The following is a 23,174-nucleotide window of genomic DNA, read 5'->3' as shown; positions in this document are numbered from 1 at the left end:
TGGCTCATTTGGGCACTCAGTTTCCACCTGTGTCCCCTTGTGCGTGTTCCCCCTTGTGTTAAATACTGTCTTTATCTACCCTATCAATCATTTTCAGAATCTTGAATGTGGTGATCATGTCCCCCCCTAACTCTTCTGTCTTCCAGCGAAGTGAGGTTTAATTCCCGTAGTCTCTCCTCGTAGCTCATACCTCTCAGCTCGGGTACTAGTCTGGTGGCAAACCTTTGAACCTTTTCCAGTTTAGTCTTATCCATGACTAGATATGGACTCCATGCTGGGGCTGCATACTCCAGGATTGGCCTGACATATGTGGTATACAAAGTTCTGAATGATTCTTTACACAAGTTTCTGAATGCCGTTCGTATGTTGGCCAGCCTGGCATATGCCGCTGATGTTATCCGCTTGATATGTGCTGCAGGAGACAGGTCTGGCGTGATATCAACCCCCAAGTCTTTTTCCTTCTCTGACTCTTGAAGAATTTCCTCTCCCAGATGATACCTTGTATCTGGCCTCCTGCTCCCTACACCTATCTTCATTACATTACATTTGGTTGGGTTAAACTCTAACAACCATTTGTTCGACCATTCCTTCAGCTTGTCTAGGTCTTCTTGAAGCCTCAAACAGTCCTCTTCTGTTTTAATCCTCCTCATAATTTTAGCATCGTCCGCAAACATTGAGAGAAATGAATCGATACCCTCCGGGAGATCATTTACATATATCAGAAACAAGATAGGACCGAGTACAGAGCCCTGTGGGACTCCACTGGTGACTTCACGCCAATCGGAGGTCTCACCCCTCACCGTAACTCTCTGCTTTTTATTGCTTAGATACTCCCTTATCCACTGGAAGACCGTACCAGCTACACCTGCCTGTCTCTCCTGCTTATGTACCAGCCTCTTATGCGGTACTGTGTCAAAGGCTTTCCGACAATCCAAGAAAATGCAGTCCGCCCAGCCCTCTCTTTCTTGCTTAATCTGTGTCACCTGATTGTAGAATTCTATCAAGCCTGTAAGGCAAGATTTACCTTCCCTGAATCCATGTTGGCGATTTGTCACGAAGTCCCTTCTCTCCAGATGTGTTACCAGGTTTTTTCTCACGATCTTCTCCATCACCTTGCATGGTATACAAGTCAAGGACACTGGCCTGTAGTTCAGTGCCTCTTGTCTGTCGCCCTTTTTGTATATTGGGACCACATTCGCCGTCTTCCATATTTCTGGTAGGTCTCCCGTCTCTAGTGACTTACTATACACTATGGAGAGTGGCAAGCAAAGTGCCTCTGCACACTCTTTCAGTACCCATGGTGAGATCCCATCTGGACCAACAGCCTTTCTAACATCCAGATCCAGCAGGTGTCTCTTGACCTCCTCTCTCGTAATTTCGAACTCCTCCAAGGCCGCCTGGTTTACCTCCCTTTCTCCTAGCACAGTGACCTCACCCTGTTCTATTGTGAAGACCTCCTGGAACCTCTTGTTGAGTTCCTCACACACCTCTGTCATTCTCTGTATACCTGTCCTCGCCTGTTCTAAGTTTCAATACCTGTTCTTTCACTGTTGTTTTCCTTCTGATGTGACTGTCGAGTAGCTTTGGTTCGGTCTTGGCTTTGTTTGCTGTATCATTTTCAAAAATTTTCTCTGCTTCTCTTCTCACCCTGACGTACTCATTCCTGGTTCTCTGGTATCTCTCTCTGCTTTCTGGTGTTCTGTTATTCCGGAAGTTCCTCCACGCCTTTTTGTTCAGTTTCTTCGCTTCCATACATGCCCTATTATACCATGGATTCTTCTGTTGCTTCTCGGATTTTTCCCTTTGGGCCGGGATGAACCTGTTTACTGCCTCCTGACACTTTTGGGTAACATAGTCCATCATACCCTGTACAGACTTGTCTCTGAGGTCTGTGTCCCAAGGTATTTCACTTAGGAAACTTCTCATCTGTTCATAATTCCCCTTTCGGTATGCCAGCCTTTTGATTCCTAGTTCTATTTGGGGGGAGATAAGTCCTAGCTCTAGCAGGTACTCAAAGTTCAATACACTGTGGTCACTCATTCCCAAGGGTGCTTCCATCTTAACTTCCCTTATATCCCATTCATTTAGGGTAAATATCAAATCAAGCATTGCTGGTTCATCTTCTCCTCTCATTCTTGTTGGTTCTTTGGTGTGCTGGCTTAGAAAGTTTCTTGTTGCCACGTCCAGGAGCTTAGCTCTCCATGTTTCTGGTCCTCCATGCAGGTCTCTGTTCTTCCAATCTATCTTCCCATGGTTGAAGTCTCCCATAATTAGTAGTCCAGATCCATTCCTGCTAGCAACAGAAGCTGCTCTTTCTATTATGGTAATGGTGGCCATGTTGTTTCTATCATATTCCTGTCTAGGTCTTCTGTCATTTGGTGGTGGATTATATATGACTGCGACTATAATTTTTTTCCCTCCATTTGTTACAGTACCTGCTATGTAGTCACTGAAACCTTCACAGCCCTGAATATCCATCTCCTCAAAATCCCAGCCTTTTCTTGCCAGCAGAGCTACACCACCCCCACCTCTTCCTTCCCTCTCTTTCCTCATAACATAATAGTCCTGTGGGAACACTGCATTTGTTATCGTTTTCGTGATCTTTGTTTCTGTGAGGGCTATTATGTCTGGGTTTTCCACTAGTACCAGTTCTCCAAGCTCATTTGCTTTATTTGTAATTCCATCTATGTTAGTGTACATCGCTTTGAGGCTCACTTTCTTCTGTCCCTTCTCAAATCGCCTCCTTGGTGAGTGTTCTGCTGGTGGGGGAGTCTGTTCCATGGGTGTGAGGACCTGTGAGGTGGATAACAGGGTCTCAGAGGATACTGGGATGAGGGGCGGGGGATCCAGTGAAGGGGGAGGGACAGGGAGGGTATCGGGTGAAAGGAGAGGGAGGACGGGAAGGAAAGGGGGGGAGGGAGGACTCGGGAGGAGGGGAGGGGTAGAAGGGTGGGGATTGGGTGTGGGGGGAGGGAGATTTGGCTGAACATTTGAGTGGGGGCAGGGAGGATTAGGGGTAGGGGGGTTCTCTATGCAGAGGGAGGAGGTGGGGTTGTCCTCCCTTCTGGTGTTACTGGGTAGCTGGTTGTGGGTTCCCCCCTCGCCTCTGGGGGGGTGTTGTGGTGATGGGGTCTGGAGAACCAGATGTGGTGATGGTCTGGAGAACCAGATGTGGTGATGGTCTGGAGAACCAGATGTGGTGATGGGGTCTGGAGAACCAGATGTGGTGATGGGGTCTGGAGAACCAGATGTGGTGATGGGGTCAGGAGAACCAAATGTGGTGATGGGGTCTGGAGATCCGGTAGTGGTGATGGGGTCTGGAGATCCGGTAGTGATGGGGTCTGGAGAACCAGATGTGGTGATGGGGTCTGGAGAACCAGATGTGGTGATGGGGTCTGGAGAACCAGATGTGGTGATGGGGTCTGGAGAACCAGATGTGGTGATGGGGTCTGGAGAACCAGATGTGGTGATGGGGTCTGGAGAACCAGATGTGGTGATGGGGTCTGGAGAACCAGATGTGGTGATGGGGTCTGGAGAACCAGATGTGGTGATGGGGTCTGGAGAACCAGATGTGGTGATGGGGTCTGGAGAACCAGATGTGGTGATGGGGTCTGGAGAACCAGATGTGGTGATGGGGTCTGGAGAACCAGATGTGGTGATGGGGTCTGGAGAACCAGATGTGGTGATGGGGTCTGGAGAACCAGATGTGGTGATGGGGTCTGGAGAACCAGATGTGGTGATGGGGTCTGGAGAACCAGATGTGGTGATGGGGTCTGGAGAACCAGATGTGGTGATGGGGTCTGGAGAACCAGATGTGGTGATGGGGTCTGGAGAACCAGTTGGGGTGATGGGGTCTGGAGAACCAGTTATGGTGATGGGGTCTGGAGAACCAGTTGGGGTGATGGGGTCTGGAGAACCAGTTGGGGTGATGGGGTCTGGAGAACCAGTTGGGGTGATGGGGTCTGGAGAACCAGTTGGGGTGATGGGGTCTGGGGAACCAGTTGGGGTGATCGGGTCTGGGGAACCAGTTGGGGTGATGGGGTCTGGGGAACCAGTTGGGGTGATGGGGTCTGGGGAACCAGTTGGGGTGATGGGGTCTGGGGAACCAGTTGGGGTGATGGGGTCTGGAGAACCAGTTGGGGTGATGGGGTCTGGGGAACCAGTTGGGGTGATGGGGTCTGGGGAACCAGTTGGGGTGATGGGGTCTGGGGAACCAGTTGGGGTGATGGGGTCTGGGGAACCAGTTGGGGTGATGGGGTCTGGGGAACCAGTTGGGGTGATGGGGTCTGGGGAACCAGTTGGGGTGATGGGGTCTGGGGAACCAGTTGGGGTGATGGGGTCTGGGGAACCAGTTGGGGTGGTGGGGTCTGGGGAACCAGTTGGGGTGGTGGGGTCTGGGGAACCAGTTGGGGTGGTGGGGTCTGGAGAACCAGTTGTGGTGGTGGAGCGTTGAAGGCGTGACGTTCGAAGGTAGGAGAAACGTCTGTATTCTCCTCATACTCTTGACACATCAGTTTGTTGATCCTCCGTCGCAGATTTTATCTTGGCCTCCAAAGCTGGGTTGTTTTCACGAGTGCGACTGGCCATCGTGTCTAGTAATAATTTCGTATTCCAGGGACCTGCCCGAAACGCTACGCGTACTAGTGGCTGTACAAGAATGTAACAACTCTTGTATATATCTAAAAAAAAAAAAAAGAGCTTTGCCAAGCGTCTGCAGCTTGGCAAAGTTACAGACGCATGATGATTGCATCTACGGCATTCAAGTTGTCCATTTGTGCATCTGGATTGTTTCTTTTTAAGTATTGTTGAACAAGTTCCTCGGTAGATGACGGTAGGAGTTTTGTCAGCAAACTGCAATTGACTGGGGCCACTTTGTAGAGGGACGGAGGCCTTCATACCCTCCACCATGGCCGTTGGTAGAGGGCCATGTGTTCCCTCCACCTGGTTTAATCTTGGTAAGCTCCACGCTCTTTTTGTGGGCAGGGGAGCTGGTATATGTTTTGGTTGGGGCTTCTGCTCTTCTGTAGGCCGAGGGGGGGGGGGGGTTCGTTTGAATCCTTTTAAGCCATTCGAGGCATCTTCAGTTCCAGGCGTGGTGTGCCTTGGAGCAGTTTGGGCACTTAGCTTGGCCAGGCTGTTTTGCTTTGTTTATCAAGGCATATTTTCGTGTTGTGGAGCCGGCTGCAGACTCCATGCCTCACTGGATGTTGTCATCCGTCCATGTGAGGTCCTAATCTGACATTTGAAGCATCTGAGGGGCTTTAGGGTGTAAAGCCTTTGTTGGACCACGCCCCAAATGCCAAGATCAATTTTCTCTGGAATCTATCCTTTTACTGTGAGAAAAACTGGTCAGGTTTCCTGCTTCTTGGATTTTACCCGGTATCTTTCTGCTGACGCCACATAATTCAGCTTTCCGAAATGCTTTAGCGCCATGTGCAAGGGATAGTGGAGGTCAATGATTTTCCTTATTTTGTCCTCTGGCTTGAGTTCGTTGCATTTCCTGTAATTTTTAAGAATCGTTATAAACTGTCTCGTCTTTAGGCCTCGGAATATATTCGCCTCTGAGGTTTGGCTTTGCTCTGATCTTGAGTTGGGGGTACTCTTTATTTTTCAGGTCCACTACAGTGGCGTACGAGGACTTACCCTCAGCATCCTGCACCTTGAAGACTGGCAGTAGGGATTTTGTCTGGGTAGATGGTGTTCATCGGTGGAGGCCCCTCTTCTTAATTGGTCTTAGTGGAGTGGTTCGTCCTGTTGGCTTTGGTCACAGGATGGTAAATGCATCACTGTCAGAACTTGAACTGGAGAGAGTCTTCCTTTTGTGATCGGGAGCAGCAACGTTTGTTCCCACAGAATCTAGTGGTCCAATCTATCAATAGGATCGTCTGGATCACTACCCCCAGATCTAGATCACCATCGCTAGATCGTGTAGGCCTCTTGTTGTGTGATCTCTCCCCTGTACACTGCAATACATCTCGATATCGGAAAGATTTATATTACATTTGAGACACTCCAGCGGTTTTCCAATGTTACTGTACTAATTGGGCATGAGAGCTGAGTGGACAGCGCTCGGTATTCGTAGTCCTTCGGTTCCAGGTTCGATCCCCGGTGGAGGGAGAAACAAATGGGCAGTTTTTTCACCCTGAGGCATTGATTGATTGATGAAGATTAAGCCACCCAAGAGGTGGCACGGGCATGAATAGCCCGTAAGTGGTACAATTTTTTTTCCCAGTATTCTGTTTGCATTTAACCATCAAGCTGCTATCGCGGGGGAGGATACTGCTTCACAGTCTTTATGAGGGTGGCCAGCTGCTGAACACCTTTGTTGACCAGGAGGGTGGCCGTGTTGATGGCTTCAGGGTGGCCAATGCATGATTCAGGAACTCTTAAAGCTCTTCTAAGGTCATTGGTTGCTTCACATTCCAGAAGATAGTGAAGTAATGGCTTTTCTGTGACAGTTTGGCAGAAGATGCACTTTCTCTGTCGGGGTTCACCAATCTCTCAGTTGCATCTGTAACCTAGACGTAGTCTATATAACCTAACTGCTATTTCCCTGTGGATTCCTTTTGGGATATTTAACCTTTCTAATTTGGTTGCCTGAAGATACCATGTTGCAGATGGCGAACCTTCAGCTATTCTCTGGTGTAGGTAGGCTTTGTTGAGATGTGAGAGTTTTTTGGTGTTGATGTTTTTTATGTTCTCTAGGCTGGGTTGAATTGTTTTATGTATCACTGGATGACGAGTTGCCAATTTAGCAATTTCATCAGCTTTTTCATTTAATGGGATTCCAATATGGGATGGGATCCAGTTTAAAGTTATGTTGAGTCCTTTGCCTTTAACGACTGCTCCAAGATACAAAATGGTGGTAATTATTTCCACATTATCTTATCACTGTTTTTGTCCTAGTATTTGAAGTGCAGCTTTTGAGTCTGTGTGTATGATTGCATTTTGAGTGTTATGTGCAATCACATATGCAAATGCCTGTTGTATGGCAAACAGCTCAGTTTGGGTTGATGATACTAGTCCTCCCAGACTCCAATATGCCTGTACGCTGGTCGTGCAAAGAGCAGCGCCAGCACTCTCATATTCTGTGTCCACCGATCCGTCTATGAAGATGTGGGTGGGTCCTGCTACTGCTATGCTATTCATTTGCTCTTCTATTATGCGCCTTAGGATTGTCAGGTCATAGGCAGCCTTTTTCATTGGAGACTTTCTATTACTATTTTGAAAGTAGGCTCTTCCCACGGCGCGGAAGGAGTGTAATTTGGGTGTGGATGATCACCCTCTCTATCAAGAATCATGTTTTTTAAATGTAGTCTGTTTAGGACTTTTCCTGCTCTTGCAACCCAAGAGTTTCCATTGTTTTGGCCAAGTCCAACCACCAAGTCCTGCCGTACTGGGATTGGATCAGAAGAAATAATTATCTTACTGACAATTGTAGCTGTCCTTTGTGATATTCTTTCTTGTAGAGAGGGCAAACCCGTCTCCAGTCTAAGAGTTTCAAGCCTGGTCCACATGGGGGGGGGGGCTCCCAGTGCGGCTCTCATAGCATTGTTTTGGGCAACTTCAAGCTTTTTCCACTGTTGGTGTGATAGATTTGTGAGTGCAGGTGCGGCATAATCGATCACTGATCTGACTGCCTGTACATAGTATGTGCGAAGGACTTGCAGATTGGCTCCTCCAGAAAGGGAGGTTAGCGACCTGAGAATTGCCGTCCGGGCCGCAGTTCGCTCTCTCAAGTAAGTGACCTCAGCATTAAAATTCATGTGTGTCCAGGATGATTCCTAGATACTGATAGGTGTCGACCCATTCAATTGGTTGACCCTGTACTGTAAGTTGGATGTTGGGCTTCGCTATTTTTATGGGCATGGCCTTTGACTTTGAGGGATTGAGTTTGATCCCAATCTGTTTTGCCTCTTTATTGATGCAGTCTAAGCATTTGGGTGCAAGGCGCGCCGCATCCCTTCCTTTTATGATGATGACAAAGTCGTCCGCGTAGTTTAACAGCCTGCAGTGATGTGGAAGTTTCAACCTCATTATTCTTTCCATTAAACAGTTGTAGAGAAGAGGGCTGAGAATACCCCCTTGCGGTGTACCATTTTCGTGTCTTTTGTACTCAGAGACTGTGCCATGAAGTTTTACTCTTGCTTCTCTGTTTGAGACAGTTTTTGGTCCAGGAGAGCAGGTTGCCTCTGACCTCTTTGTCAATGAGGCAGCAGAGAATAGCTGGGGCGCTAGCCAGTTCAAAGGCTTTTTCGAGGTCCAGGAATATCAGCATTCCTGGGGCTAACATTCAAGTGGGCTAACAGAGTTGTAATACATTCCACTGTGCCAACCCCTCTTCTATAAGCATACATATCATGGTGCAGTTTAGGCATTTTCCACTCCAGTCTGTTGAGTGCCATTCTGTCAGCCATCTTGGCTGCACAGCTTTGGAGAGAGATGGGCCTGGGATTAGCTGGATCTTTGGGTTTTGGGATCGGCACTATGTCTGCTCTATTCCAAGCAAAAGGTCTAGTTTGAGAAGTCCAGGCTAAATTAATTAACCTTAGGTATGCAGCGTCTCCCTCTGGGCCGAGGTTTCAAATCATTTTATAGGTTATTTTGTCGGCTCCAGGGGATGTATCCTTGGAGTTTTTCTTAGCCCGATTGAGCTCATCCAGTGTGAAGGGGGCATTAGTGTCAGAGACTTCTTCACATGCTGTAAGGATTCTGTGCCACCTTTCTTCCTCTAGTCCGGTCTGTACTACTAATACATCTGGTGGAAGTTGATTGCTGGCTGCTCTCTCTGTGCAAACCTGGTTGCCAGTACTTCGGCTTCCTGTTGAGGATCCTTGGGATCCTTGCTTTAGGTGTTTTATTCCCTTTGGCTCGGTGAATTTGCTGCCACATCTCTCCGAGAGAAGTGTGTTCATTCAGGTGTGAACACCATTCCAGCCACTTTTGTTCATTTATTTGTCTGGTCTCTCGATGCACATGTTCCTTGACCTCACAAAGTAAGATCCTGTTGCGGTCACTTGGCTGCATTTTCTATAGCTTTCTTGTTCTGTTGAGTCTATGGTTGAGTTCTTTGACACGTTCCCAATAGTACCAATGATCTTTATGGTGTCCGGTGGACTGTTTTTTCAGTGGGATTGAGTGGTTGGCTGCACTTTGAATCGCTTTGACAAATTCTTGTTCTGCCTGATTAATGTCTTCGGGAAGATCATAGTTTCTTTGCCACTCTGAAATGAGGGTTTGAAATCGGTCCCAGTTTGCTAAAGCAAAGGTCCAGGCTTCAGATGAAGGCGGAGGTGGGGTGGGTAGGTCTAACTGAAGATCAATTTGGACTCCATAGTGGTCGCTTGTGAGTGTGGGCTCAACTGACCATGTTGCTGCATCTCTTAGGGAGGCTGAAACGAAGGTTAGGTCTAATCTGCCTCCTTGGATGTGGGTAGGTTCATTCTTGTTTAGGATTTGTATTTCTGGAAGCTGGTCCAGTAGATGTGTAATGTGAATGCCGGCTTCATTTGTTCTGTTCGAGCCCAGTGCCTATCGATGATAGGCATTAAAATCTCCACAAATGATTGTGGTTGTTGTTGTCGCGTGTCCAAATAAGAGATCCATTTCGGCATGTGGAGGCCTGTACACATTGAACACTTCAAGTTTGTCATGTCTTAGCTCAATGGTAACTCCCATTACCTCTGTCCCTGCTCCACAATTGGGTGGGCTGGTTATGGACTTGGAGATCAGGTCACATTTTACATAGATTGCACATCCCCTGGATTGCCCATTGATCCATGGAAGGAAGAAGCCTCGATAGCCTGAGATTTTAGGTTCTAATCCGGCTCGAAGCAAGCTCTCCTGTAGTATTAGGATGTCTATGCCCTTGGTTGCTGCTATGCATTGCAAGTGTTGCAATTTAGTGCGCAGTCCTTGCGCATTCCATTGCAGGATCTTTAGACCTCTAGGTTCTTGGAATTTGCTGATAATTCCGTGGTATCCATGGAGTCTGATGAACACGCCATGGAAGTTGCAATTGGTGTATAGGTTCTTAGTGGACCTGAAATTGACTCATCAATGTCGCTTTCCGACGAGCTGGACTATCTGCTTTTTATGGGGGTGTCTCCTGCCCTGCTGTCTTGACGGTGTGGATATTACATCTTCGAATTTCTTGAGCCTGTGCTCAATTGTCTTCCGAGTCTCTGTGGTTTGCTTGATTCCATGTGAAGACAGCAGACTTTCGATCAACTCAGTGACCAAAGTTTTGAGCATTGGCCAGGGAGCGTCCAGTTCAGTGAGAGCACCATTTAATGCTGTGCAGGTTTGGGGTCTAGTAGCTTTTAGACCCTTCTCGGTGGTAACTTTGACACTGGAATTGCTACACTTATTGGCCCCAGTGTGCTTGCTGGATGAAATGGGAGGCCGACTGCTTTGAACATGATTCTTGTGTCCTCCATCTTTCTTTTCGTCCTGTACAGAGGTCTTCTCATCCTTCACCATGGCCGATGGTGAAGGGCCGTGTGCCCCCTCTTCCTGAGTGGGTAGACCCCACGCGGTTTTAGTGGGCATGGGAGCTGGTATTCGTTTTGGTGGAGGTTTCGGCTCCGCTGTTGGCGTGGTGGAGTTCGTTTGAAGCCTTTTGAGCCTTTCAGGGCATTTCAAGTTCCAGGCATGATGTGCCTTGGAACAATTTGGGCATTTTGCCTGAACAGGGTGGTTTGCCTTGAGTTTATCAATACATGTTTTTGTGTCATGGGGCTGGCTGCAGACTCCCGCTCGCCAAGGTGTCTGGCCAGTAACTAAGGCCTGGGAAACAAGGGAGGCCTGTACTAGATTTTTCCCAAGATGGCATCTGTTTACAATCACCCCTGGCTACGATATGGGTGACCCCTTTACACCACGGGACACTTGAATGGTGCCTGGCACCCTATGGCATGTATATACGCCATGCGCACGGTGGGACATGTTACTCATAGTGTGTATATACGCCATACACAGTTAAAGGGTTAAATGAGTGTGTGGACGCTGCCGCCAAGAAAGCTATCTGCGCCTGTCCCATCTGAAGTATAGGTATTCCTTATTCCGACTTCTACCCAGTTATTCATTCCTCAATCGTTGGCCGTTGGCAGTGTTTTTGGTCTGCTGTTACTGGTAACACGCTGCGTGCTCTTAAGGCTGGCGTCCCCGTGGCCTTCCTCCTACCACCGTAACCGGCATTGGGGAAACGGCTCTGGTGAGGTTACGTATTGGCCATATCTGTTTAACTCGCGGGCACTTAGAGCCGCCATTTTCCTTATTTACCGAATTGTTGTCCCTCTAACGGTCGTGCATATCCTTGTTGAATGTCTTGACTTCTAGAATGTGCATGCGTCTTGCTTGCCGACTCTCCCTCGCGGAACCTGTCCCTCAATAGAATCCTTGGTGAATCAGATGTTTTTGATGTTCACCTTATGCGCTTTTGTTCTCGTATTTGCATACTTAATGATATTTAACGCCTTTTGAATATTCCACACTTTTGACGGTGCTACATAGCCTTCCCGGCATTGTGCCTTCTTTTGATAATTACTTGCTCACTTTATCAAAACCCCCATACACAGCATGAACTGCCTCAAAATATGCTGACCATAGTGTCACTTGACCACAATTTTTTCCCTAAAGATGTCAATACATTCCAGCGATGAGTAGAACCAGCACAAAATTAATACATACGCAGAACAGTCAAAGAATTTGACAGTCTGTAGACCACACTCTGCTACTTTTACTCTCACCAAGTTCAGGTTGTGTCCAGCAAAGGTGACAAAGATGGCACATGTTATCTTATGCGTTATTGTATGCATACGAGGTATTATTGTAAGACTGACCACAGCAGTTTGATAGTGAAATTTTCTCATTAAGAAAATCCACGATAGTGTTAGATCCTTGGCTCCATGAGAAAAGATGGGGATGAATATAAAAAAACGTTCCACAGGCTCACTGTCTTTAATGTATCAGACAGTAAATGTCAATTTATGTGTGAAAGATGTCTGGAGTGGATTCTACACTTATTGAATAATAGTTTGACTATTTTTCTTCAAGTATAGTTATAGAACCTGTTGTCCCAGCAATTCAATAAATTCCTCACAAATATTTGCAGATAAATATGACGGATTCCATTGTCCAGAATTTTCATTCATTGAGATGTTCCTACAAGAAAGGATCAAATTCACTCGGCATCCCTAGTATACCTAAATATTTCTCATTTTTTGCTGACTCAATAATCTGATTTTCTCCACAAAATTGCAAACCTCTAGAGGCAGGAATGGGAATTACAGAACCCACTAAGTGGCAACACTTTATGGCAATAATCCTGCTGACCGATGTTGCTCAAGTAATAAAGAATCTACACTTCCATTTTCTTTGTTGTATCAAATATGATATCATGCACTTTCAATGTTCTCCAGTTTCTTGTTCTACAATATATTTCTGTGCTTCCAGTCATTGAACGCCAAATGTACAAAGGAGACATTTATTCTTGGACAATAGGCGACATGCAAAGCAGTACAAACGGTCTTGGGATAGTGAATAGAGTAGTTATTCACGTTTATATACTCGGCATTCTGCAGTTCACGTTTGAACACAGTTTGATAAATAGCTTTCCTTCATATTCTCTAATCTAACTGTTTTATACACTCTGCGTGAATTTGAAAGGTTGCTGTAATGATTGTCATGATGAGGTGTAATGATCTGGTGCTCAGATCATGGTTCTCCCCTCCTTCCTTCTCCCTCTCTCCCCTCCCATTGCCCGTCATTTGTCTCCCCCCTCTTCCTCCCCCCCCCCTTTTGCCCATTTGTCAAGGGCCAACAGGCTGACCTGAGGGTGGTCTTGCTAGCGGGTCCTCGGTACCTAGGCTCCCCGCACTCCATTCCCTCTCGGTTCCCTCTCCATCCACCTCTCAATTCCCTCTCTTCCCCTCTCACTGGTTCCTTCCCCATACCAGACGAGTCAAATGTCCCTACCCTTTATCTTGAAGGAGATGGGGTTGAACATAATTTATCAGTTTCCATAAACATTGCTCTGATGGGCCCCAGGCTCGGGTCGTCCACTACAGTGGCACCGTGTCCCCTTCGCATAGCTGGGAGAGCTAACTCAACCTTCAAGAATTTCATGTATCCTTCCACGGCAGATCATGGAAGGTGATTGGCGGTAGATAGGTGCCAAGTCCTTATTGACCCTGGAGAACCAGACCTCAGCCCTAGTTTTAAATGGTTGGGTGTAGCCAATTAATGGGTGGAACCCTGGGGCTGTATTAGATTGTGGGAGGAGCAAATCCTTTCCACCGGTAAGCTGGTAAAAAAAAATTCGGCAGTGTGTTCTGGAGCTTAGAGGGGTACAGGTCCCCTTGACCTGTGGGAGGCAAGCCGTCTACAACTTGGCCTCAGTGCGGTTTTAAGGTATTGTGCACTTGATGTCCTCAGTAGATACCCATTTTGCTTCTTAGGATGTGCTAGGACCTTTCAAATTTGATTTTAATTTACGTGCTCAATTAATATAGAAAAATACATTGGTTCCAGTGGTATTCAGTTAATTCCCCTTGTTTTTTTTATTTATATTTTTCTACTTTGTCATTTTTATGTGTGCTGTGTTGACTTGGAAAGTTCCCGTGTTCTCCATCTTATGAATATTAAAGTCGCTCTTGAATCCCTCTTCAGTTCAGTAAGATTACAGTATTAATCCTTTAAGATTCATTTACTTGCCCCTTTGACTTCCATGATTATTTAGTCCTTCCTTTTTGGGGAAAACAAGAATTTTGACACTTATGTTTTGGGAAGGTGGTGGCAGTGTTTAATGATTCTAATTATTAGTTATAAATTAATAACCTCTATTCTTGTTGTGTCCTCCTCATTTAATATTCAGCTTATATTCGTGACAGTCCAGTGAGGGGTCATACTGAACTGTAACAGTGTTAAGTTGGGGTATTGGATGAAGGGAAAGAGTAGAGAGAAGTAAGGATAGCGCTCAGAATTATTACAAAAGAGGGCAAGGGTTATTACAGAGGGACCATTACGAATCCAGTAATCTATTGTGTTGGTAACATTAATATTCCATAGCCCTGGATCTGTCTCTTGAATTGCAAACTCCTTTACTGTTACAGATTTGGGCATTTCCTCTTGTAAGATGTCACCATCAGCAGCAACAGGCAATGATGGTATGTCTGCTGAAACTGGATGATTGGTAGCAGGAATGGTTGTAGGTGTGGATGCTGTATCTGAAGGAACAGTACTAGTGGCTGACATTGTAGGTGTGGATGCTATATCTGAATGACAGAACTAGTGCCTGACATTGCAGGAGTGGATGCTGTATCTGAATGACAGTACTAGTGGCTGACATTGCTGGAGTGGATGCTGTATCTGAATGACAGTACTAGTGGCTGACATTGCTGGTGTGGATGCTGTATCTGAATGACAGTACTAGTGGCTGACATTGCTGGAGTGGATGCTGTATCTGAATGACAGAACTAGTGGCTGACATTGCTGGTGTGGATGCTGTATCTGAAGGAACAGTACTAGTGGCTGACATTGCTGGTGTGGATGCTGTATCTGAATGATAGTACAAGTGGCTGACATTGCTGGAGTGGATGCTGTATCTGAATGATAGTACTAGTGGCTGACATTGCTGGAGTGGATGCTGTATCTGAATGATAGTACTAGTGGCTGACATTGCTGGAGTGGATGCTGTATCTGAATGACAGAACTAGTGCCTGACATTGCAGGAGTGGATGCTGTATCTGAATGACAGTACTAGTGGCTGACATTGCTGGAGTGGATGCTGTATCTGAATGACAGAACTAGTGCCTGACATTGCAGGAGTGGATGCTGTATCTGAATGACAGTACTAGTGGCTGACATTGCTGGAGTGGATGCTGTATCTGAATGACAGTACTAGTGGCTGACATTGCTGGTGTGGATGCTGTATCTGAAGGAACAGTACTAGTGGCTGACATTGTAGGTGTGGATGCTATATCTGAATGACAGAACTAGTGCCTGACATTGCAGGAGTGGATGCTGTATCTGAATGACAGTACTAGTGGCTGACATTGCTGGTGTGGATGCTGTATCTGAAGGAACAGTACTAGTGGCTGACATTGCTGGTGTGGATGCTGTATCTGAAGGAACAGTACTAGTGGCTGACATTGTAGGAGTGGATGCTGTATCTGAAGGAACAGTACTAGTGGCTGACATTGTAGGAGTGGATGCTATATCTGAAGAAATCGTGAGTGGTTGTCGTTTCATCTGAGTTGAACCACGATGTTAATTTTGGAAGTTTTCCTATTTTCTCCTCCTGCAGCGCTCTACCTCTTCTGTGCTCTACTCAAAACTGTTTCATTTCTGCTGAAATGGTTTTTCTTGTTGAAATATATATCTTAAATATTTAGCATTTGGTCCTACACCAGGATGTAGGGATGTATTATATAAGTGTGCTGGCTCCAAAACCTAAATATGTAAACATTCTGCTTCCATAATGAACATGTCCTATGCTCGTGGGGCCCCCAAGCAAGTGCCCCACGGTCCCATGTGGTAAGACGGCTCTGGTTGTATGGTCCCTCGTCCAATAAAGTAGTAGTCTTCATCTCTGGTCAGTGTTTTGTGATAACATGGTTCACCAACATGTAGGACATATTAAGAGTTAAATGTCAATATTTTGTCCCATTAGGTTTTCAGGCGTATCAAATCAATACAGAAATGTTTGCTATTAGTTGATTGCCACAATGCATCAATAGTATTCTTCCATACACATTAATTTGCTGTATAGACGAGGAAGATTTGAAATGTACTATCCTTGAATGAATTTGTGTGCAATGTCACCAATCTGCATATGGGTGGGAGGTCGAGGATAGGTAGTTGGAGTGTTGCAACTAGGAGAGCTTTGCGTACAGCTACTGGGTGCACAGGGAGAGTAAGGCTCTCGTGGGTTGGTCCTTATCCACTGGATTTACTGGGTCTGATTCTCTGATAGTGACTTATCAGTGCAACCAGAGCACTCTAAAGGACTTGTCCAAGTATTTTCATCAATATTCTGTAATTACTGAATCACATCTGGGGTCGTCTGGGTTGACGAGCCCAGAGCTGAATGCTCTAATGCGAGAGGCAGTATTTAAGGGTTTAATGCAAACACAAATGAACACAACATTTTCTTTTACAAAACATTTGTGATAATATGTTGGGTAGTTACGATATTTTAAATTGGTGGGAACAAAGATTTTGTCGTGTCAGACACACTGGGAGGCCTAATTGATCAGTCTCGTGGTCCATTCATGTGTAAATCCTGTGTTAACACTTTCTATGACAACCAATCGGAAACACCTTTTGACACTGCCGGTTTGCAATGAAGTATCCAAGAGTTCCAAGCTGGATACTCTGGCACTGAAAATAAATGGCATGCAGAATCGGCTATTCAGGAATGATGCGTCGTGTTAGCAAGATATAAATTTACTGACAGGAGCAACACTTGTGATGCCACACAGATAATTACATGTTCACCGTCGGGTCTGTGTTAACTCAAACCTACACTGGTTGTTGGAGTTTAGCAGTGTAACTCTGGCTGGTCATGGGAATCTGCATGCATCCAGGAAGACCATATCACAAAAAGTCTTGTACTAACAGTAAGCCTGCCTTCTATGCTCGTCCCATAGACTTGTACACACAGCACGTGTGGTCCCTGAGTGATGTGGTGGAGGCTGACTCCATACAGTTTAAAATGTAGGTATGATGATAGTCCCTCTCCACGCCTCTGTGGTACGTGCTGGAATATGGGTTTAAACCCAGTTTGTTGTAGAGTTGTTGCTGTTTGGTGTCTTATGCTGGGAACCCGGCCACATAAAGTCGTGCCAGTCATCCTTATGTTTGCTTCATCACCTTTTCCCGATGATACGTGTACTATAAAGAACATGCCATCCTCAGCCTGGAACACAGACCATATATGTTACCTTGGCTTGACGATATGTGCAGCATCTCTCCCTCTTGTCTTACATGAGTAATGCTTGTGTCATTACTTCTCTACTCCCTTCTTCCCATCCTCAGTTTCATAACGATTTCCAAGTCGTTTGGAAACCCAGAGACCTTCCCCAGCTCAACCCCTTCTCTTGATCCTTTATGGTCTGAATGAGGTGTTCTGTGAGGGTTCTTCATCCCGTAAACACTCCCTTTCTTCCCAGACCTCCCCTACCCGCCATATTGGCGTTACTCCTCAACCTCCTCACTCTTCTGTTTCCGTTGTTAGTCCGTCTGACTTTGTCCAGTGTTCAGCCCTCCCCGTTGACCAGACAATGACCGTCCAGGCCAATATTCATCCTCTCATCTCGACAGTCCTCATTCTCCCTCCCCACTACATAAAAGTTCATCACACATCATTGAAACTACCACACCTGTCTTCCAGTTAGGAAGATATCACATTTAACGTTTCTAACAGAATGGCAAGAATACCTCGGTCCTCACACAGGCTGTTTCTTCTGACGTTGTTCCTGCGTCTCACCCCGTCACGGTAGTATAGTCGACTGACGTCGTTATAGAGGCTACTGGCGTTCACATTCCTTCCTATTATACGGCAACTGATATTCAGCACGCCGCTGTTTTAATCCTTATCCACTCGTTTGAACACACTTCACCAATGCCTCCATTCTCCCACAATGAAGTTCAGTAGCCATCAGGGCCATTCATGCAGCTAAGCCTATCAGTTGGAAATCTTAAGTCGCCTTCATTATTGTTGATACCTTTCTCCAACACATGTTGTGGATGATCGGAAAGATCGAAGATAAATTTGTTCCAAACTTTGTACATGTTCTTCATCGCTGCAGTTCAGTTATTGCAGATCTGATGTTGGTAATGAATGAGAGAGTTCGCACTTTTTAGCCTTTATAGCCTGTACTCGTCTATTTCCTCCTTAACGTTGTTGTTAGTCATGTATTGAATGTCACTGTTTGTCGGAAATTCAGACACTAAATTATTAGCACCTTAGATACCAAGCAAAAACGGTTATGTTAGGAACATACTAACTACTAACTGAATTAAAAAGAAGTTTCAGTGGCTTCTCAAGGAAAATGGGATATTCGCCTTGTCACCAATTTGTTTATTTATTTACTCAAAACGTATCCTTAAAACACCAGCCTGGGGATTAAATATGAAACACAAGTATTCTCCAAGACTAAATTTAACTAAATCACAAATAAACCTAAGGTCTACTTCCCTAACCACTACACTGTGCAATGCCCCTTGAGGCGCTGGACAGTTGGTGTGCAACGTGCCTCAGGGATCTCTTTGGTATAGAGTACTATTCAAATCTGGCGTGCGGGGACGCGGGTACGTAATGGATGACTGAGGGCTCCAGTGATTGTCCGCCATTTTGAAAAAATCCCATTATGTCCCAGGGCCGTGGGGAGCTTCAGTTTCAAGGAAACGACCAAGTCAGATGCATTCTCTAAGAGCTCGCGGTCCAGGAAAATGACTGAAGACAAAATACGAGACATATTGTATGAGAGCGATGGATGATGATTTAGACTACAATCCAGATAAAGACCTAACACAGATGTCCGACACGAGTGAGTGCGAGAATGAGGTGGAAAAGGTCACCAGTGTGTACACTCGCCATACCCGGCATGCCTCGCTGCCCTGGGTCAACACCTGCTAGAGTCACCACCACCGTATGTGTCCTCTGATGCCAGTTTATTTAGGGATATAACATGTGATGAATCATTCTCGGGCTTCAGTGAAATAGACTTCGATATAAGCAGTGTTGACGAACCGAGTACGAGTAGCGATAGTGTTACTAGGCGGGGTTTTGCTGCCCCAGTAACACGCCGACGCAAGTAGCAGCGTGTCACGCGGCCGGAGGTCAATGACGACAGTGTTCCCTCAACATCAGGTGTTCATGGTAGGCCTACACTACGCAGAACACACTCATCTCCTGGCATACCTATAAGCAGCTCTTGCACACCTATACGCAGCTCTAGCACAAGACGACGGAGCTGTGTTTTTGGTGCTCGTGGTAGTGTTGGCCATGGTGTTGGCGTTAAAGCCAAACCCACAGGTGTACTTGTGTGGGAGGATTGTGAAAATTTTGTCCCACAAATTCCAATATTTGATGGTACCGATGTTGGTGTGACACCGTTATTTGCCTATACAGGTGATGATATGGCTGAAATTTACTGTTTTATGGCGTATTTTGACAAGGAATTCATGGACCTTCAAGTTGCAGAGACGAACAGATATGCTCACAGCCTCATTGACTCGGGCATTTTACCTGCCTCTTGCATGACACGATGGAAAGACACGACAAATGAGGAAATGTGTGTGTTTTAGCATTTAGCATGATAATGATAACATTCTGAAAAACGTGATCCAGGATTATTGGAGCAAAGACAGCCTTGTTCCATCCCCTGTGTTAAACCGGTACATGTCGTGTGATAGATGTCTGCACTTTGAGAACAATGATAATGAAGACAGACAGGACAGACTTTGGAAGCTGCGGAAGATTTTTAGTGATATGAGAGGAAAGTTCTGTGATTACTTTGTACCAAGGCAGAATGTGGTGATTGATGAATCGCTAGTCCTCTTTAAGGGACGACTTACGTTCAGGCAGTACATCCCATCAAAGCGGCATTGATTTGGACTATGTTTTTCGTGGTATGTGACTATGAAACTGGTAAAGTCATGGACATGATACTGTATTCAGGAACAGACGTTGACATACCAGGTGAAGATCCACACGGGCTCTCTGGCATTGTCAAAACACTCGTGGAAGCGTTGCTGAACTATTGGCATTCTATTCACGGACAACTACTATATCAATCCCTTGCTGACCAGGTTCCTCCTTGACCACAACACCAGCGTATGTGGCACCGTCAAGGCCCACAGGAGGAAAATGCCAATGTTTGGTATTGGTATTGCAGTGTGTGATTGTCAGCTGCGAAAGTGTGACAAAATCTTATCAGTGTGCTGGAGCGACAGACGTGACGACAGACGTCCCATTTTTCCTTGAGAGCTTTCTGTAGTTGTACCTTTAAAGCGAGGCTTGGTGCTTCTTTCTCACTCTTTTCAACAATGCAAGTGTTACCCCGTGTAGGATTTTAAATTACTTTCAAAACTTTTCCTGATTGTTCTCGTGCGATCTTTGTCCCTTTCCTCTGGTGTAGTCTTGGTCCACTATGTACACACACTGCTGTCGTTGTTACAATTTCTCCTTCATCCAACAGATTCCAAATTGTGATAGATAGCGTGTCGCCCTGGGCTAATATTCACGGCTTAAAGGTCTCTCCAGGTAAGATTTAAGCTGACTTTTACTCCAAAGATGTCATTCCTCGACTCTCCTTGTCACTATGCAAATCCGCTTCTGTACAAGTATAATGCTAAACTCTGGCAGCTGATCATTGGCATCAGCTGATCTAATGCTTTTGAAATTAATGTTCTGAGGCCCTTCCCATCCCTTGGACTTGTCCCACAATTCCTGGCGAGTTGATAAAGCACACTCATGTTTGTACTCCTCTCTTGTGCTGTCTAAACTAGACTATGTCTGCCCCACCCGTTCTCTGCTATTCCTTCTACTGTCACCTAGACGCTTATGTGCGGCCTCTGGTGTCTGGGGCCCTGGTCCCTATGCAGAGGATATATGCACATAGAAATCACAATAGCGTGATGCATCAAATGAACAAATCCACAAGGGCCGTGACGAGGATTCGAACCTGCGTCCGAGAACATCCCAGACGCTGCCTTTATCGACTGAACTACGATATGGTCAAGGAAGGGGAAAGGAATTATCACGGGGAGAGCGCCAAGCCATTACGATTATATAGCACTGGGAAGGGGTCAGGATTAGGATTTGGGATGGGAAGGGGGGGGGGAAGGAATGGTGCCCAACCACTTGGATAGTCGGGGACATGGTCAAGGAGTTGAAACCGAACTTTCAACAGTAGAACATGCAGGATCCAGCAGCCTCTCCGAGGCACAAACCAGGGTTTTACACAACTCCTCCCATGCACTCGAGCTATGTCAATATGCCGTTCTCCCTCTTCGCCCTTACTTCATTACACAAGAGGGAGAACGGCTTGTGTAAAATCCTGGTTTGTGCCTCGGAGAGGCTGCAGGATCACGTTAGTTCTACTGAACTTCGGTTTCAACTCCTCGACCATGTCGTAGCTCCATTAAAGCAGCATCTGGGATGCTCTCGGATGCAGGTTCGAATCCTTGTCACGGCCCTTGAAGATTTGTTCAGAGATAATATGTTTAAACTGGCATTCATCTCATCCGGATCATCACTACCTGTTCTGTCGTAGTTATTTAAGTGGTGAGATTTAATGTTTCTGTCGTTTTCCGCACAAATATAGAATTGGAAAAGGAGCTGTAATGTTCCCGAATGTTCAGGTCTCCAGCAGCAGCAGCAGCAGCAGCAGCTAGACTGTACTGCAGAAGCAGATAGAGAGAGAGGGAAGCAGAAACAGCTGTGAGGTAACCTGACTTCCAAAGAGGCCAAGTTCCTACAGGAAACAAATCACCAGAACAATAGGACGGTAGTGCAAGATAGAGTATAATTAAGAGGTAGTACCATAAGTTTAAATTTATAAATAAAGGCTAGACTAAAACAGGATTTTTTTTATCTAATGAGTATAGTAGGGGTCTAACAGTAGTTTAAAGGGAAAGAAAACAATCGTTCATTTATTTACAATATGAACTATTGATCAATATAACAACTTGTTTTCTTTCAATAATTTTGTAACAATCCTGAAGTGTATTGTTAATCAACTCATCATGACTAACATTTGGATCCTAATATTTCAATTTTTGTCTATCTGATATAAGACTTAAGGAAAAGCAGTGGTACAGTGGACTTTACTTTGAGTAGAGGTACAGAGCTTCTAGCTGTGCTTGAACTCCATTTTATTTGGTTGACTGTTACTCTGTATGTGTTGTGACGGTAAAGCGTTGGTGTTCGGCTGTTTCAAAAGCTAGGGGCATGGCCTCGTCACATAAAGAAAAAAAAAGAGAAAAGCTGGAACTTTCGTCTGTGGTAAGGTAATGGGAAGACACACAAAACACAAGTAAATTTAACAATGAAATTTTAATTACGTTAGAAAAACAAGACATGAATAAAATTGAGCATAAAATGTAACAGACAAGTCAACAAACAAAATAATAAGAATAATCACTGGCAAATGAAAAGTTACGTTAAGACAAATGAGTAATAGCAAAGTAAATGAGAATGATAGTGCCGGAATATTGGCTTCGAGCTGCCACCTCCCTTAGTACACGTAAGCCAAGGCTTAGTCTGCCAATGAGACGTGTCAACTGCAAGGAGCACTGGAATATTCTGCCTTCTCTGGGTCGCTGCAGCCCAGACATCAACTAGTGGCAGAGGGTGGTGGGGCAGGTGCGACTGGACACCAGCCAATCAGCGACAGGCAGGCGATGGACAAGCAGTTTGCCGGTTAACGGTGGCGGGGGCGAGCAGGTGTGCCAGTGTGCTGGATACGTTTTGCTCTCTGGGCAAAACGTTTTGGAGATACTTGTTGGATATATCTTCTATATTATCTGTTGATGTAATGTTCTTTGGAGGGAAGAGCAGGCTCAATCTCTCTTGAAAGAGATTATCGTCACAGTGTGTTGTTCCACACAAACGAATATTCACCGTTCTACTTTACCTATTATTCCCATTGACCTCATTTTGTGTGCTATCACTCCATGATCACATTTATGAAATACCTATGTGAAGTCCGTGTATACCACATCTGCACTCTGTTTTTCTACTAATACCTCGGTTATTTTGTCGGAGTGGTCAAGTAACTGCGATATGCATGATCTTTCCACTCTAAATCCTTGTTAACCTGGGTTGTGGAGGTCATGGGTCTCCAGGAAACTGGAGACCTGGAACCAGATTCCCGAAGCAGTTACGCAAGCACTTACGAACCTGTCCATCTTTTCTCAATCTTTGGCGGCTTTGTTTACACTTATTAAACAGTTAATGAGCTCCAAATCACCAGGTGGCTGTTTATAACAATAACAACAGTTAATTGGGAGGTTTTCATGCTTGAAAACTGTTTTAATAAATGTTACCGAAGTCGCCAAAGATTGAGGAAATATGTACACGTTCGTAAATACTTGCTTAACTGCTTCGTGAATCTGGCCCCTGACCCGTGATCACACACTCAAATACGTTTATGTGGGTCGTT

General features: G+C 45.6%; 1 long non-coding RNA gene across 1 annotated transcript in view; it reads left to right on the top strand.

Moving 5' to 3' along the window:
* The window catches only part of LOC138372775 (uncharacterized), a 416,811-nt gene that overhangs the window by 382,058 nt on the left and 11,579 nt on the right, over positions 1-23,174 (top strand). The window lies entirely within an intron of this gene.

The sequence above is a fragment of the Procambarus clarkii genome, chromosome 39 (genome assembly GCF_040958095.1).
Source record: "Procambarus clarkii isolate CNS0578487 chromosome 39, FALCON_Pclarkii_2.0, whole genome shotgun sequence".
Classification (NCBI taxonomy): domain Eukaryota; kingdom Metazoa; phylum Arthropoda; class Malacostraca; order Decapoda; family Cambaridae; genus Procambarus; species Procambarus clarkii.
The sequence above is the reverse complement of the archived record's forward strand: the minus strand, read 5'-3'. Positions and strand labels throughout refer to the sequence as shown.